Source organism: Neolamprologus multifasciatus, unplaced genomic scaffold (assembly GCF_963576455.1).
Source record: "Neolamprologus multifasciatus unplaced genomic scaffold, fNeoMul1.2 chr03_unloc_1, whole genome shotgun sequence".
Lineage (NCBI taxonomy): Eukaryota > Metazoa > Chordata > Actinopteri > Cichliformes > Cichlidae > Neolamprologus > Neolamprologus multifasciatus.
The window spans coordinates 1,287,288-1,302,919 of NW_028181971.1; the positions used below are offsets into that span (position 1 = coordinate 1,287,288).

Genomic DNA, 15,632 nt, shown 5'->3' on the forward strand with positions numbered 1-15,632 from the left:
GCTACGTTTCCCAGGACACACTACAAACTGCACAAATACAGAGCAGCACGTGGAAGGACCTGGAGCTGCATTTAAAGAGAAAAGACGGCGTGATGTCCTGTATGGACAGGTGGAAGGAACCAAGTCCTCAGCTGAAACACTCGTGTTTGTCCACAGACAGGAAACACAGCAGGAAACTTTCTCACAGAAGTGCAGCTCATGGATAACACACTTCCTGTCAGTCAGAATGAGGCTGGAGCCAAACACAGAAAGGTGTTTTTGTCCAGATGAGCCCAGAGAAGAAACACGAGTGTTCACAGACATCAGAAGCTCAGAGAGGTGAAACATGAGGTTGGAGTCCTCGTCAGCATTCAGAAGAGCTGCTGTGAAACCCTGAGTACTCATGACAGACTCTGATGGCACAAACACATCATGATTCAAACAGAAAGACAAACATGGAGCTCCTGATCCTCCTGCATGAGAACAAGCTGACATGAGCGCTGTGTCTGAGAGTGTCTCCCTGTCACAGTGACAATAACACAGCTGCTGCTCACAGTCATTAAACTGACCTGAGGTCAGCTGCTAGGACGTCTCTGTGCTCCTTACATATGAACCATGTGACCTCACATCAGTGCTGTGGATGACTGTAGTCATAGAAGAGTAGAGCTGTAGCAGGTGGTGTATTCTAGTTAACGCAGTACTGAAACACTCCAGCAGAGGGCGCTGTTAAGTCCTTATTGTAATACAGTTACTGTGTGCAGTTATACTTCATACATAATCTGCACTTATTTCCATCAGACATGCTGTCAGTAAATGATTGGTTTCTATTGATTCTACTTCCTGTTGACTAGTTTGATGACAGTGAAATATTTGTTTATGTGAACAAAGACGATTCTGATGTTTCTGTGTTTCTAACAGTTTGACATTATTAGTAAACAGACTGCAGTGAACAGGATTTATAAAGAGCTTATATATAAAGATATGACAGCTGTTTGACAAGTTTATCACTGTGTGTTTGGACCTGATCAGTCCAGCTGTTTACTTGAAATATGTTCATTTACCTGTTCTGTTATATTTATGTTCTTGTCTCTGTTGAAAAACACATTTTAATGTCCCTCAGATTTTTCTCCCAGATGAATAAATATAAAAATGACACAAACTGACTGCAGCTACTTTTTGTCCTTTCTGTCAAAAACCTTCATGTGACTCATGAGAGACACGTTTCAGCTGTTTGTGACAGATCAGAGGCCAACAAGTCATTTATAACACTTTCCATCATTGTTTAGCACAAACACATGTTGACACAGCAGCGGGGGCCGCAGTGAGAGTCAGAGCGAGGAGATAAAAACTCCTGTTTGACCACAGCCTCAGTTTGTTCCTGCACTTCAAACACTTCCTGTTGTTGACTGGGTGGAGTCAGGAAGCCAGCGAGGCCCTGCAGGACTGAGACTGCAGACTGGGACGTGCTCTGTGATGGAGATCAACAGCATCACTGACTGTTTCTGTGAGGACACCATCATCCCAGCAGGGCTGTTTCCCAACAACAAGCCCTGGACCATCAGAGACCTGAAGATGCTGCTGAATGAAAGAAGAGGATCTTCAGGTCTGGAACAAGGACGAGCTGAGAGTGTTAATAACGTTACTAATGTTCAGCTACACTTTACTAGGTCACATCTGTGACACACGTCACTTAAATCAAGAAGGAAATATTGGCTCTGTTTTATCTGCTGGGCCCAAAAGTGACTCCCCGTATTTAAACTACTATGAATAACTTGTTGGTCTATAATATGTGAAACATGTGTCAAATGTCTCCATCATGAAAGATATCAGGTCATCTTGAGCCACAAAAACATTCCTATCATGAGGTAGAAGCTGGAATCAGTTTGTTGCAGATGTTTATATATCCGATATTTATCCAGTTAAAAGTTGAAATTCAAAAATGTCTTTTCAAGAGTCGTCTGTCCAAGAGGAGCAGAAACTGCAACAAATATAACAACAGTTATTTAAGGCTGTTTTAAATGGCCACAAAGGAGCAGATTGGTTATAATGCAGCTGCTTCAGAGGAATAAAGATGAAACACTGTTTTATTTCATGTGTAACACCTTTCAATGATGTGTTGACTAAAGTCTATTGACCAGTATAAGTAAAGACATCACACACACACATGGAAACACTGAAACCTGTTTTTGGTGCAGCAGCGGTCCCAGCTGCTCGCCTTTATCTAGACTGGGTCGGCTGCTTATCTCAATATAATCAATGTTTAAAGTTTTGTTCTCAGTGTTTCTGTGTTGCTTCGTATAGGATCTCCCAGCATCATCACTGTGCTGTCCAATCATTGTGTGCTAGGTTACCCTTATAGTGCAATGTGTGTTTGCACAAAGAGAAGCATGTGTGTCAAATATAAATAAGCACAGAACAGAAAAAGCTGCTCGTTTCTTCTATTTAGAGTCAAGTTAGTGTTTTGTGTCTTTGTTTGAGGCCTAATGTCAAGCAGAGCTGTGTGTAACTGGACTGGTCTGTTATATGTGTGAAATGTGTGCTTCTCTTCAGCATCATCTTTGTCACTGCTGATTCCTTTGTGTCATCATTTGTTGAGAAGAGAGAACAGTTATAACGGAGGAGCAAAAGGAAGCCCTGAAATCTGCATCCAACAAGGAAGTGTTGGCTCACCAGTGATCCCAGCAGAGGCCACTGGTTTGGCTCCAGTTGTTCTAGATTCAATGATGTTGTTGCTACAGATACATGTTAGCATCTTTATTGTAGTAAAGTCTTGTAATGTGAAGATAGAAACAAGGCAGGAAACAGCTCCATGATCTGATCTTAATGATGTTGTTTTTATTTCTGTCTTTCAGAACTGGATTGGAAACTATCAAAGGTCTAAAAACAGCCTCAACCCTCCCAAAGAGCAAACTTTACACACGTTATCTTTCAGCTACAATCTTTGTTGCAGGGATCTTCTGCCAAACAAGGCTGAGAGAAGATTTCTTACAGCTGTCATGTTGATGCTGTTTCAATCTTTGGGCAAACACACTCATATATTAGGGCTGATATCAGGGCTGCACAACTTCTTTGTGTTTGTGATCATGAATAATAGAAGTGTGCCTGTTGAAGATCATGTTTGCTACATGATTATATGTCCTGTTATTGTTCTGTATTATATTCAGCTTTCAGCATCCTTTCCCAGCCCCCTGTTACACCATCCATACAAAGCCAATCTGACTGTGAGCCAATGTGTTTGATAGTTTGTGTTGGATCAATAGATTTGACAGACTTGGTTCTCATCCAGAGGGAAACAGTCCAAATTCAGATCTAATGAAATGATGGAGGCTGTTTCCTACTATGGTGCTAATGTGTGACTAACAAGGCTCATGGTCTCCAGCAGACAAGCGCCTGGAATGAGGTGAGCTGAGTGTTGCTTTGGAGGGTCTATGCCCACCAGGGGCGGATCTAGAAGGGTGGCATTCATCCTCAGTTTCCAAATACTGAGTTTGCTGATTGAATTTTTTATTCCTTCAAGCACGTGCAATGTGTCCTATTTTTGCACAAACATGACACTTTTCACTCTTAAATTTGCACTCACGTGCTGAATGCTTTCCACCACAACGATAACATGGTTGCTTCACTCCTTCTTTTTTAGGTCCCTTCCAGTTCTTTGCTTTGTTATTGCCCTCTTGCCTGTTCTGTCCTTTCCATCCTTTGTTGAAAAAAATGGAGCATTTGTTAAGGCATTTACGTGGTGAGGGTCCTGGCGTCCTGAGAACTCCATCGTATTTTTTCGAAGCGAGTTCCATGGATATGGCAATCTCACACGCACGTGGAAATGTAAGCTCTTTTTCCGATAGTAGCCTGCGCTGCACAGCATCAGAACGCAGCCCACTAACAAAACGATCCCTCAGGGCCAAATATTGTCCAAAATCACATGTGGCTGACAACTGCCTCAGGGCGACAACATAGTCTGAAACTGCCTCCCCTTCTTTCTGGTTACGTTTCTGAAAACGAAAACGCTCAGCTATCACCACTGGAGTCGGCTTATAATGCGCACTTAACGCTGCAGTATCCCATGGTACTCGGTACACTCGGAGACACAAGATTCTTTAGCAGCCTGTATGTATCTGCTCCGATCACAGAGAGAAACGTGCACACTTTCTATCATCGGAAACATCATTTGCCAACATCCATTGCTCCAACCGCTCCAAATATGACTCAAAATCTTCCTTCGATTCATTATACTCTTCAACACGACCCACATGCATCGCCATGTTAGCTCACCAAAAGCTGTTCCGCTGCAGCCGTGAAGAAAACGTCTTGGTTTGTCTTTTTCTTTACATGTGAGCACAGCCCTTCTACAGCCTCTGTCACGCTGTGGAAATCTTTAAAATCCTCGTCGCCAGTTGTGATATTCTGGATTAGGCTCTTTGAAAAGATCAGGACAGAAGGACATGGATAGGTGCTTTATTGAACAGCAGGACATCACACACTAACTTGTTTTCTTAGCGGTGCACAAACTACCCTTTTTGTTGTTATATATTGGTCAACCAAGAACTAGCCCTGTAACAGGCACTTCTGTATTTTACCACTGGGGGGCAACAATTCACTCTATTACAGTCTGGAGCACCGCAAAGAGGAGAGGTGCACATAAATTACCCAAACAGAAAAATGCATTAATCCTACTAACACAAAAACATGCAATGAAGCTCATGAAGATCGTTTCTGTTACCATCATCTTGTGCGTTTCACTTAGTGGGTTAGTAGTTTTGGAGATTTATGATGCAGTTTCCTTTGGTACCACTTTGAACCAGTTTTGATCTATCATTCTAACAGAGTACGCTTAGACAACTTATAAAAAGAGGCCTTCATATTTTTATTTTTAGCAGTGCACTGAGATTTTTGTTTGGCAATTTTCTCTTTTTCAAGCAGGCTGCAAGATCGGAATCGAAAGCGCTACACAACATGTTGATCAATCGCAAGTGAGCTTCTCCAAAATTAAAATGGGCTCAGGAGAAAGCCACTTATTTGGGACAATCAGAAAACAAGTCCCTGTCAAAAGGATTCAGCGAGGTAATCCAGTCTAAATTCTTTTTTTCCTTTTTGAAATGACGTCATTGCTGGCAGTAGAAACTTATTGCGTCACGAGAGGTTCTACTGTCAGCAAATAAAAATGGGGACTGACTGGACTGACAAAAGCTTTGACTGAGTTGACACCAGTATGCAAGATTGCACCTCCACCTTGACCTGACAAAAGGGTGGATGTATGTATGTTTCTTTTTACAGGAGCAGAAAGGTGACAGCAGCAGGTTGCATGAGCTTTTGGGGCCGTGCCGATTTAACCTTTTAATCACCACTTTCTGTGTCTTTGTGAATTTACCAGGGGTGTGTTATTCATGACCTTGTATTGTTTACAGTGCAGAGGTCACTGTGAGAAAGTGTTCATACAGACGCGCTGCGCTAACATCTACATCACTTTTTCCACAGCAGAGGGTTAATCGTGGGATCTAATCACATGATTTACAGCAGGACTGTCAAGATCAGAATCAGTTTCCATCTAAAAATCTCTGTTTTCTGCATTATTGGCTTGTTATCACCCACCAGTCTACCGTTGTTGACAGCGCTGTCGTCATTGATTTCTTTGATCTTATCTACAGAAAATCAGACTTTTGTTGCTGTCTGCTGTAGAGCGCACATTTATAGGTGAGGCAGCTCGAGACGCAACAGCTGATTGTGTCAAACAAAACTTTGGAATTTCTCCCATTTTCTGATCTGAGTTTTGTGTCTGAAGTTTAAAACAGACTCTTTTATCCAATGGCATGTCCTCAAGTGAAGGTCAACAAAGACGCAGTTGTGGTCACTCAAACCTACATCCTCCGCAGACACGCTGCTGATGCTGAGGCCCAAAGAAACGAAGCGTGTGAGACACGGCCGACTGTGGAGGCTCAGTCTGTCTGTTCTTCTGCTCTTCATCCAACATGTCTGCAGCACTTTACAGGACGCTGCAGACTAGTTACCAAAGAACGAGTCAGGAACACATCAGGAACAAACTGAGACACACAAGTTTTACAGAGACCCAACGAAGATGAAGAGAAAGCTGCTGTAACCTGGAGACCTCAGTCTGACCCTGAAATACCCACAGATGGAGACACAAACACCTCCACCTGCACCGTCTGCAGCAGGGAGGGAAACATCCTGCTGAAGAAACAAGTGCTGCTCCCTGTCAGGGCTCAGTGCTGTAGATGCAGGTCAGAGGTCAGAGGTCATGGTGGGACCAGTATCAGTTTACTCCATTGAATCCATTCAGCCTGTGGCTGATAATGTTTCTAATAACGACAAACTGGAAACACAACTTTACGATTGTTTCTTTAACATTTCCTGATATTCAGACACTTCAGCAGGAATCACAGCAGCAGCTGTTTTTGGGGATGATGCAACGAGCCTCGTCCACACCTGGAGTTTCTGTCCTTCTACTTTCTAAATACTCACAGGCTCAGGCAGTGGGGGTCACAAAGAGGTGGCTCTGAGCCCTTTATCGTTTGCAGTGCTGATGAACACTCTGATGTTTGCAGACAAAGTTATGATCTGCAGTGAGAGTGAGGAGGAGAGTCTGCAGAGAAGAGAAAGTACAAACAAGGAGAGATGAGGAGGAGGTCAGGGCTGATTGATCTATGACAGGAGGAGAGCAGTAAGAGTGAAGAGGAGGAGATGCAGTGAGACCTGCTGTGATGGAGACGGTGGCACACAGACAGGAGGAGCTGCAGGTGGCAGAGCTGAAGATGCTGAGAGTTTGGTTGGAGGTGAGCAGGATGGACAGGATTAGAAAGAAGAAGATCAGAGGGATCGCTCAGGTCCAGCAGAGCTGCAGTCAGACTGTGTGCTGGATGCTCCAGAAACTGACTCAGTGTGTGTGTCGAGTTCACACAGTGCAGAAACAAACTCACTTTACAACATTATCACAGGTTTATTGATCCATCAGAGCAGCTGGAAGGAAGAGACGAGCTCCTGAACATTTCCTGACGCTGCTGCACAAACAAAGTGATTCATTATTAGTTTGATCTTTAATGTCACAGCTGTGTGAAACATGCTGATGTCACACAGTTTGATCAGACTGTGCATTGGTACATAGTGTTGGTTTTACTTCCATCATTTTATTGTCATATTTATATGTTTGTTTATTTAAATATCAGCTTTTATCCTGATATTGTGTGTTAGTGTTGTTGCACAATATTCTTTTGATCCACTGTGGACTAAGCGCACAATAGTAGCACCTGTGGAGGTGGGGGCGTTCCCCGAGGCGGCCTATCAGCCGCCAGGCTGACCTGTTAAAGGGGATAGTGAGGCAGAGATGGGAAGGCGACGCACGAAAGGCGAGCAGGAGGAAAAGAAACGCGCACAAGCCAGCATAGTGGGAGGCGATGCAATCCACAGCAGGTGTCCCTGTGCCTGCATCTGGCTACGACGGAGGCCGTGTTCAGGTGTGGAGTGGGGCGGGACTGTGACGCGCTGTCAGGAGGAGACAGGTCTGCGACAGGAGCCCCGCCCCCTTGTTCCGGCGTGGTTTCCATCCCGGAAGAGAAATTCCTCTCCTGTTTCAGATCAGGAACATCTGCCCGCGTGTGGCTGGACTGTGGCATTATGGGAATTTTAGCCTATGGAAACATTAGTTTAGCCTTTGTGTTGACAGTGTAGAGTTATTTCTGCGGCTGGTTTTTAGCGTGTTGAGACTCTTTTTATTGTATAGGGGATTTAACCTGTAACTCTGGTTGTGTCTGTTTCCATGGAAATAAATGGTGTGTTTAAGGCCAACTTAGTGTCTGAGCCCTGAGCGCTGACCCACTCACTCCCCTTCTACTTGTATGCAAACGCACTTTGAGGTGCAGATTTAGATCCACCACTTTTAGCGGCTCCACTAACACTGAAGCCTCACACAGGAAGTCATCTCCATGTGCTGTTTATTTACTTTCCGGCTCTTTGAAGCTTCGCTGCCAAATGTGGAGGAAAAGTTTTATGTGGAGCTATCTGCAGCATGTATAAACTGATATTAATCTTTAACAGGGCTGTCAAAACTGAGAGCAAACAAAAGAACTGCTGTATAATGCCGTCCACCCACTCAGCTTAATTGGTCACATGACTGCATCATATGACTAAAATGCATCATTGTTTTCAAAGGGCTCAGTTTCTGCAGTCCAGATTGCAACATAGACCGAGTGAAAGAAAGACGAGCGTGTGAAAAGCGGACGGTTCAGCCTGACCCTTAAACGCCCCACAGAGAGAGACAGCTGTGTGGCCTGGAGCCAGGGAAACATCATGGATGGAGAGTCGTGCTGCTCACAGTTACAGGTGTTTGTTCACTTTCACTTGGTTCTCTCTGCTTTCACTTATTCTTTTATTGTGTTTCTGTGTGAAGCTGTCGTGTCTCCTCTGCAGGTCCAGGATCAAACATCAGGAACAGAAGCAGCTCCATTGATCCCACTCCTCTGATGGCTGATCAATCAGTTTGATCTGTTTGATTATTGATCAGTCACACTGGAGTCAGTGTGATGGTATGGGATATCTTAAACTATCATAAACATGTTTTATCATATAAGTCATTTTTCTACATTTTCTTCTACAGATCAGTTTATGTCAGTATGTCCATGAAGGTTCATCCAGGTCATCGTAGTCGAAGGAGCTTGGAAAGAAAAGCGTCTGGACTTCTTTAAGCTGCTTGAAGACGTTTCACCTTCATCTGAGAAGCTTCTTCAATTCTAGGGCTTAAATCTTCAAATGGTGAAGAGTCCCAGATTTAACCCTGTTGGAGTGTCCCCCTAAGATCCCTTCCCACTCACATCCTGGGCCATCTGACCTCAGGAAATCACATGATAGTGTGAGAGACAAGCTCGTAGACAAACAGCTTTTTACACTATAATTACCTGTTTGGGTCCAGTGAGTGTCAATGACAGGAAATCCTCACCTGGTGGTGAGTGAGAGGAACCACAGCAGAGACCTCTGTGTTTAAGAAATGGATGGTTATGGTCGCTGATGCTCTCAGCTCAGTGTTCACACCAGCACACAGAGTGCACAAGCTCCCACTGTGGAGTAGACACTACAGGGACTGAACGCCTGTGGAGCTGTTCACACAGACTGTGTAGTTACAGGAAGCTGCCAGCAGGTGGCAGCACATCACCGCAGCGTCAGCCTGCAACTAAAACCTCTGCAGAGACTCTGACGGGTGTCAAACAGGCAGCAAGTTTGACATAAAAGCTGCTTCAGGATCAAACTCATCAGGATGTGATAATAGGATGATTCCTTTGTGACGTCATAATTAATCATTACTTAACATAAGAAATGCTTTATTTATCTCACAAGTTTGAAAATGAGGCTAAATAAGGTGAAAAACATGTCAGTGTAATATATCAAACATGACAGGAAATGGCTCGGATAATTAACAGTTGGAAAATAATCCTAAAGTCCGTTGAAGCTGGAGATGTTGGAGGGCAGCAGGAGCAGTCAGGGAGATGGTCACCCTAGTTATCCTAACTGGGCGTTTATAAAGTCAGCAAAGAGGCCCAGAAAAGAAGATCAGACACCAGCGAGGGAGGATAAGAAGGACAGACGCAACAACATTGTCATCCCCTATGTAGCCGGTGTATCAGAGAAACTCAGGAGGGTTTTCTCCAAGCATGACATCCCGGTGTACTTCAGACCCAGCAACACACTCAGACACAAACTGGTTCACCCGAAAGACAAAACTCCAAAACACAGACTTAACAATGTGGTGTTTGCTGTACAGCAGCGAGGAATGCCCAGACCTCTACATCGGAGAGACCAAACAGCCACTTCACAAGCGCACAACACAGAAGAGCCACCTCCACAGGACAAGACTCAGCTGTCCATCTGCATCTAAAGGTCAAAGGTCACTCTTTGAGGATGCCAGTGTTCACATTTTGTACAGAGAGGACAGATGGTTTGAAAGAGGAGTGAAAGAAGCATCTATGTCCACTGTGAGCGACCATCTTTGAACAGAGGCGGTGGTTTACGACACCAACTCTCTGCCATCTATAATCCAGTTTTGAGATCCCTCCCCAGACGCCTTAACGCCCACTCACATCCTGGGCCATCTGACCTCAGGAATTCGCATGATAAGGTGGGGCCAGGTTTCACAATGAGCTCACCTGAAACTCTGGCTGATTGGGACCCACACCCAGTTTACACCTTGGCTCAGGCGATTAGAGGATCATCAGGGGGTCCTTTTGTCCCTCTGTGGGGGGAAACTCCCACCAGGTTTAAATCTGGGACTCTCCACCATTTGACCTTTGAACTGAAGAAGCTTCTCGGATGAAGGTGAAACGTCTTCAAGCAACTTAAAGAAGTCCAGACGCTTTTCTTTGCAGCTCCTTTGACTACGATGACCTGGATGACTGAGAAGTTTCACAGACATAGAACAGCAGTCGTACATTTATTTACAAACCCCACGTGTACAGGGCAGGATGTGCAATGGTCCAGGGGAAAAGGGACAAAGTCCAACACACGCTCTGCTCACTCGCTCCTCTCGTATTTGTTTTCAGCTCACTCACTCTCACTCCACTCCACGCCACCAGGGAAACAGATCGGGGTCACGGACGAGTCCGAGAACCTGAGCACAAGAGAACTGCGGTGAGCATAAACAGAGTAATCACACGACGAGTCCAGGTCATCAGGTAGATTCACGGCAGGTGCGTGGGCCAAGGGCGGAGCCCAGCTGAGCTCCGCCCAGGCGGACAGGTGAGAGACAGGAGAGAGAGACATATAACCATAGTATGCTAATAGCAAATTCTTTAGTCAGGTTTAAAGTGAGATCCTGCTTTAAGGGCAGCTTCATCTGCTGGTAATGACAGATGTTTCTAGTATATCAGGCTTGGCCAACATTACAGGGACTTACTTGCAGAGACCCACGAGCTCCAAACTTGGTGCTTTTATGATTGGTGCAGATGCTCTAAGCTACTATTAACCAATAAGAACCACGGGGTGAGGTGTCACTACAAGAACTTATCAGCCACCAACTTGTATATATAACTTTTATAACAACTTATTTTTTATTTTTCAACCTAAATATCACCTGCTTTAAAGCAGCCTGGTTGTCTAGCAGTACTAGTTTCTGTCACTAGATGGCAGTGTAGGCTTTGGTATGTGTTTGATCACTTTGTGTTTTTCTGTTTCTGCTGTGATCACAGCTGAGACGTGTTTGGTTCTGTGGGCCTTTCAGTTTCATCTAAAACCTCCTGAAAGTCTGAATAATCGTCACCTTCGTTGAGATCAGACAAAAGCACTAACTAACAATAACAACTAGTAAGTGCCTCAGTTACCAGAAATTACAGTCAGAGATGAGTATTTATGAAACCTCAGAGAAATCAAACTTCATAACATTTATAGAACCAGAATTATCCTGTATGTTAATCATCTGAAACATCATTATTATCTAAATACTTCATTATTCGTCATTCAGTGATACACCTGCTGTTGTCAGGCTGCAGGTTTGTCCCTGTGCTCTTCTGTCTTTTGGTGGACAAACTTTTTTTACTGACACACATCATTTGTGGGGCAACTTATTGCAACACCTGATTGTTCTTTCATTTTAGTTTTAGTAATATTTTTAAATGGTTGTAGCCTTTGAATAGCTGTAACTGTAGTGAGCACTGTGTGTGAAAGGGTTAAGTGATCAGGTTTAACAGATCAGTGATAAATCTGTGCTGTTGGATCAATAATGAAACAGACTGCTGTTAGAAATAACTCTGATTCTGCTGTTTATATTCTGATCAAATAGATGATAAATAGTTTCAGTGCGTAACTCACAGAAAGAAGCAGAACAGTTCACATCAGGCTGAAACCTCTGCAGTGTCTTCTTGGCTTCGTCTCTAAATTTTAAAGTTGTCTCTTTAAGACAACTTCATGTTTAGTGATGTCACAAGCATGCGCCCCTGCCCTCTGTTGTATGAACGCTGCTCGCTTCATGTATGATAAGACAGCAGCCGTTCAGCTGGGCCTTGTTGGTGAGGAGTGTTTATTAAAGGACGAGCACTGTGGGATTCCCAGTACCAGTGTGGTCGGAGTTTTTGACTGTCCTGCTGTCTGCCGCCTCCTCTCAACCACTGAATACACATGTCAGAAAAGCTTGCTCATGAAAACTGTTTCCTCTTCCTACTTTTCACAATAAAAGTCCTGCACAGCTGTACTCTGGTTATTGATATGTGACTATTGTGGTTATATCAGTTTGGTATCAGATTTCTTTTTTCCTAATACATTAAGGATAATATACTCTCTTTCCTCTTTTCCCAACTGTGGTAGAAAGCACAGCTTAGCCTTAGCAAATGTTCAAAGAAAAGTCGTCACTTCCTGATTTCTGTTTCACTGATAAATATTGTCACACTGGGGTTTTTGCAAATGATATCAGTGACCACTGTGTGGCAGCTGGAGTCAGACAACTGAAGCTCCCACAATCAAGACCACAAACAGCTTTCAAAGGAGATTTGAAGCTTTTCTGTCAGCAAGCTTCATGATTTATGGGACTATAACTGGAACAGAATCTACCTGATCACCAATGGTGAGCTGGCATGGAATTATTTTTATGACACTTTTATCAAAATGATAAATAAGCATGCCCCCATGCTCAGATTTAGAGTGAAATGCAGAAACAATCCTTGGTTTTCTCCACAGCTATGCAGTCTCCTTAAAAACAGGGATGCTGCTCAGGCCAGAGAAACTAAATCTGGAGCAGATTGGCTGATTTGTGGCAGCTCGGAAATCGTTCAGCCTCCTTCATTAAAAAGGCCAAATCAGAATCCTGTCCTTCAAAAACTACTAAACATCTGAATGATCCTAAAAGATTCTGGAAAAGAATAAAATCTTCTCATGGTGACATAACCACCAATGAGTTGCAGCCTTTGCTGTAAAGGAGTTCAGGAGTTCACAGATGAAATGTACCTACAAAGAAAGTAGAATTGATTCAAACTTTACCAAGCAGTTCAGCAGGGAGTGGATGTGCTGTTGGGTTGTTGGAGGTACAACACACAAGAAGGCCGATGCAGGTGGATGCAGAGAGAGGCCAGGGCCACGTTCAAACCTGAACACGCTGCACAGTGTTTTGTTCCATTTGTTAGGGATGAATGAAATGTTTCCTTGAAAGGATGTGTGCAGTCACCAGTGGGCGTGGAAACATGTGCGCCCTCATTTGGTGGGTATTGGCGACCGTCAAGCCTTTGAGTCGCCGAGCAGCTGAATAGGGGAATAATGTTGACGCGCTCGCTGTTCAAAACGTAAGTCAAAGTTCCAGATTAAAAACTTCTTTATTTGTTATCAAATCCTTAAAATCCAGAAAAACAGTGATCAAAATAAACATTGTAAGCTTGAGCGGTCAGCAAAAGTCGACTTCTCCCATCACCCACTCATTCACAAAAATTCCCTCGGGACGTGAACAGGTGATATAGCAATCACTATTACTATTACCGACACCACGTGACCCAAAGCTACGCCTGTCCACAACAGTGGGTGTGCAAGAAAAGTCCTCCTGTCACACAGCAATGCCTACATAAATCACACCACTCTGCTTAAATAATAATAATAATGTTTAGTGAAGCAGGTGAAGCAAAGGGCTGCTTTTAATAGGCTGGGAGACCCAGGTGTGCTGCTTTAGCTGGTGAGCCTCTTATGCTAGCCTCCATCTATAAGCTGGGATCATAGGAGCACTGCAGTCCTCACTAGATCAAGTATTGTTATTTATGCAGGTGACAAAAGTTTACATTCACAGAGTCACAGAATTGAGCCTCGTTTGAAAAGCAGGTGTTTAATGCAGCTGCTTAGAGTTCACACACAGTAGAAGAATCAGACTTGAGTCACATTTCAAACCACTGGAAAAATACTTAGCAAGTAATAATGAAAACACCACAGACTTAGTATATCCTGTTTAGTCCTGTGTTTGATATTAATGTGCTGTTCAGAGAGGATCTTATGTCCTCTTTTACAAAGCCGCCCCTTTGTTTCATGATGTTTGTGTATAAATGAATGTAGGTGTATTTATAAGGGTGAAGGAGCCCTGGGAGAAAAGACTGAAGCTTGTGCCAAAGAACAAACAGGAAAGAAAGATCAGCATTAATAAAGACGAGCACAGAAGGAGCCCAAGCACGTGTTTCTTTTTCAGATTTCTCTAAAAGTGTGTGTTCATTTGTTCCATCTGTCTTCTTCACAATAAACAACAGCTGACAGACACACATGCACTCTGTGTCACTTCACAGGGGCTGATGAAAGTGGACACAGTAAAGGGAGAGCTGGACCTGCTCTACACATCCTGGACTCTGTTAACAGACTTTATTCTGCAGCATCAACAGATGACGTATAAAAATATATGAAAATATAGAAACGTTTAACATTGTGACTGTTCACATTAGTGAAGCTGTTACTTTGCTGCCAGGTGGAAAAAGAACCCTAAAGCTGAGTCTTATTAAACATCTGCTGCACGAGAGAGTTTCATGGCCCTGCTTTATCCTGTGCTTGCTGACCACCTCGTCCTGAAACCTCTTCATCATCCTCACAGTTGTGTGAAGAAAGAGGGAAGCAGGTGGAGATGGAAACCATCTGTGCTCCTGTGTTCACTTGTGTGTGTGCGTCTATGGTCATATCTAATGTGTACCTACAGACAAATACAAACACAAACACCTGGCATTGCACAAGAGTCTCTACTGGAGCAACCTGCAGATGTCAGAGATGTGATTAGAGGGTAAAGTGGACTAGTGAGTGCATCTATGTTGTTGTTGTCTGCTGGGGGACAGCATCAGCTCCAGAGATGCATCAGGATCAGCAAACTAATCTGCAAGGCTGGAAGTGTCACTGAAGGAGTTTGAGTCAGTGAGGGACTCAAACTCTTTATTCTGTGAGCTGAACACAGCTGTCAGGCAAAACATCTGTGATGGGACATTTCTTTATTTCATGATCACTTTGTCACTTAGTTCTATGCATGTAGGACAGCATCACATGTGAGTCTTATGCTGCTTCACATCTTTGTTCTACACACACACACTGGGGCATTGTAAGTTCATGTGGGTAAAACCTTTTATTGAGTCTGTTTGTCATTGACCTGATCGACCTGTAGCACCTACCAGAGGGAAGGGGTGGGGGGTGGAGTGAGTGTCCAGGGGGTCCTTGAGGACGACATTGCCAGTATATAAACGTCTCTGAGGGAGGTTAGTGTCGGGCCCAGGGCCGCTCTGCTGCCCTCACCACCCGCTGCAGTTTCCTCTTGTCCTCCACAGCAGCTGAACCACAGTGTGCAGCAGAAGGATCTCCATGGTAGAAGTTCATTAGCAGTTTGTGATTAGCATTCTTACGTAGATCTCAAATTAAAAACCAATGATTGATGCAAAACTCATTTGTTGCTTTGGGTTTGTTATTTTCAGTTTATTTAATATAAACTTTGATGTCATTTCTTCTTCCATCGACCTGAATCCTCACAGTTTATAGAAGGGGCCCTGTTGATGTGGAGAAACATCTGAGCACATGTGATGTGCAAGTTAAGAGCATTTGAGCATCTCATGGTGGTTACCTCGGAGACTATCTGTCACTTTGTGTAGAGCCACGCCCACAGCGCACAGAATACATGCGTACGACTAATTTGTCCACACAGGAGGCATCTTGATGATGTCATCATACACAAAGGC

At 43.8% G+C, this 15,632-nt stretch overlaps 1 protein-coding gene and 1 long non-coding RNA gene across 3 annotated transcripts in view; one reads left to right on the forward strand and one right to left on the reverse strand.

The window, feature by feature from the left end:
- Window positions 1–15,632, forward strand: part of LOC146490539 (stonustoxin subunit alpha-like) — a 164,984-nt gene that overhangs the window by 23,987 nt on the left and 125,365 nt on the right. The window lies entirely within an intron of this gene.
- LOC146490540 (uncharacterized) lies at window positions 6,905–10,999 on the reverse strand. Its single transcript, XR_014872714.1, has 2 exons — window positions 10,404–10,999; window positions 6,905–8,469 (listed from the first exon to the last, which is right to left on the reverse strand). It is a non-coding gene; the product is annotated as an uncharacterized LOC146490540 (long non-coding RNA).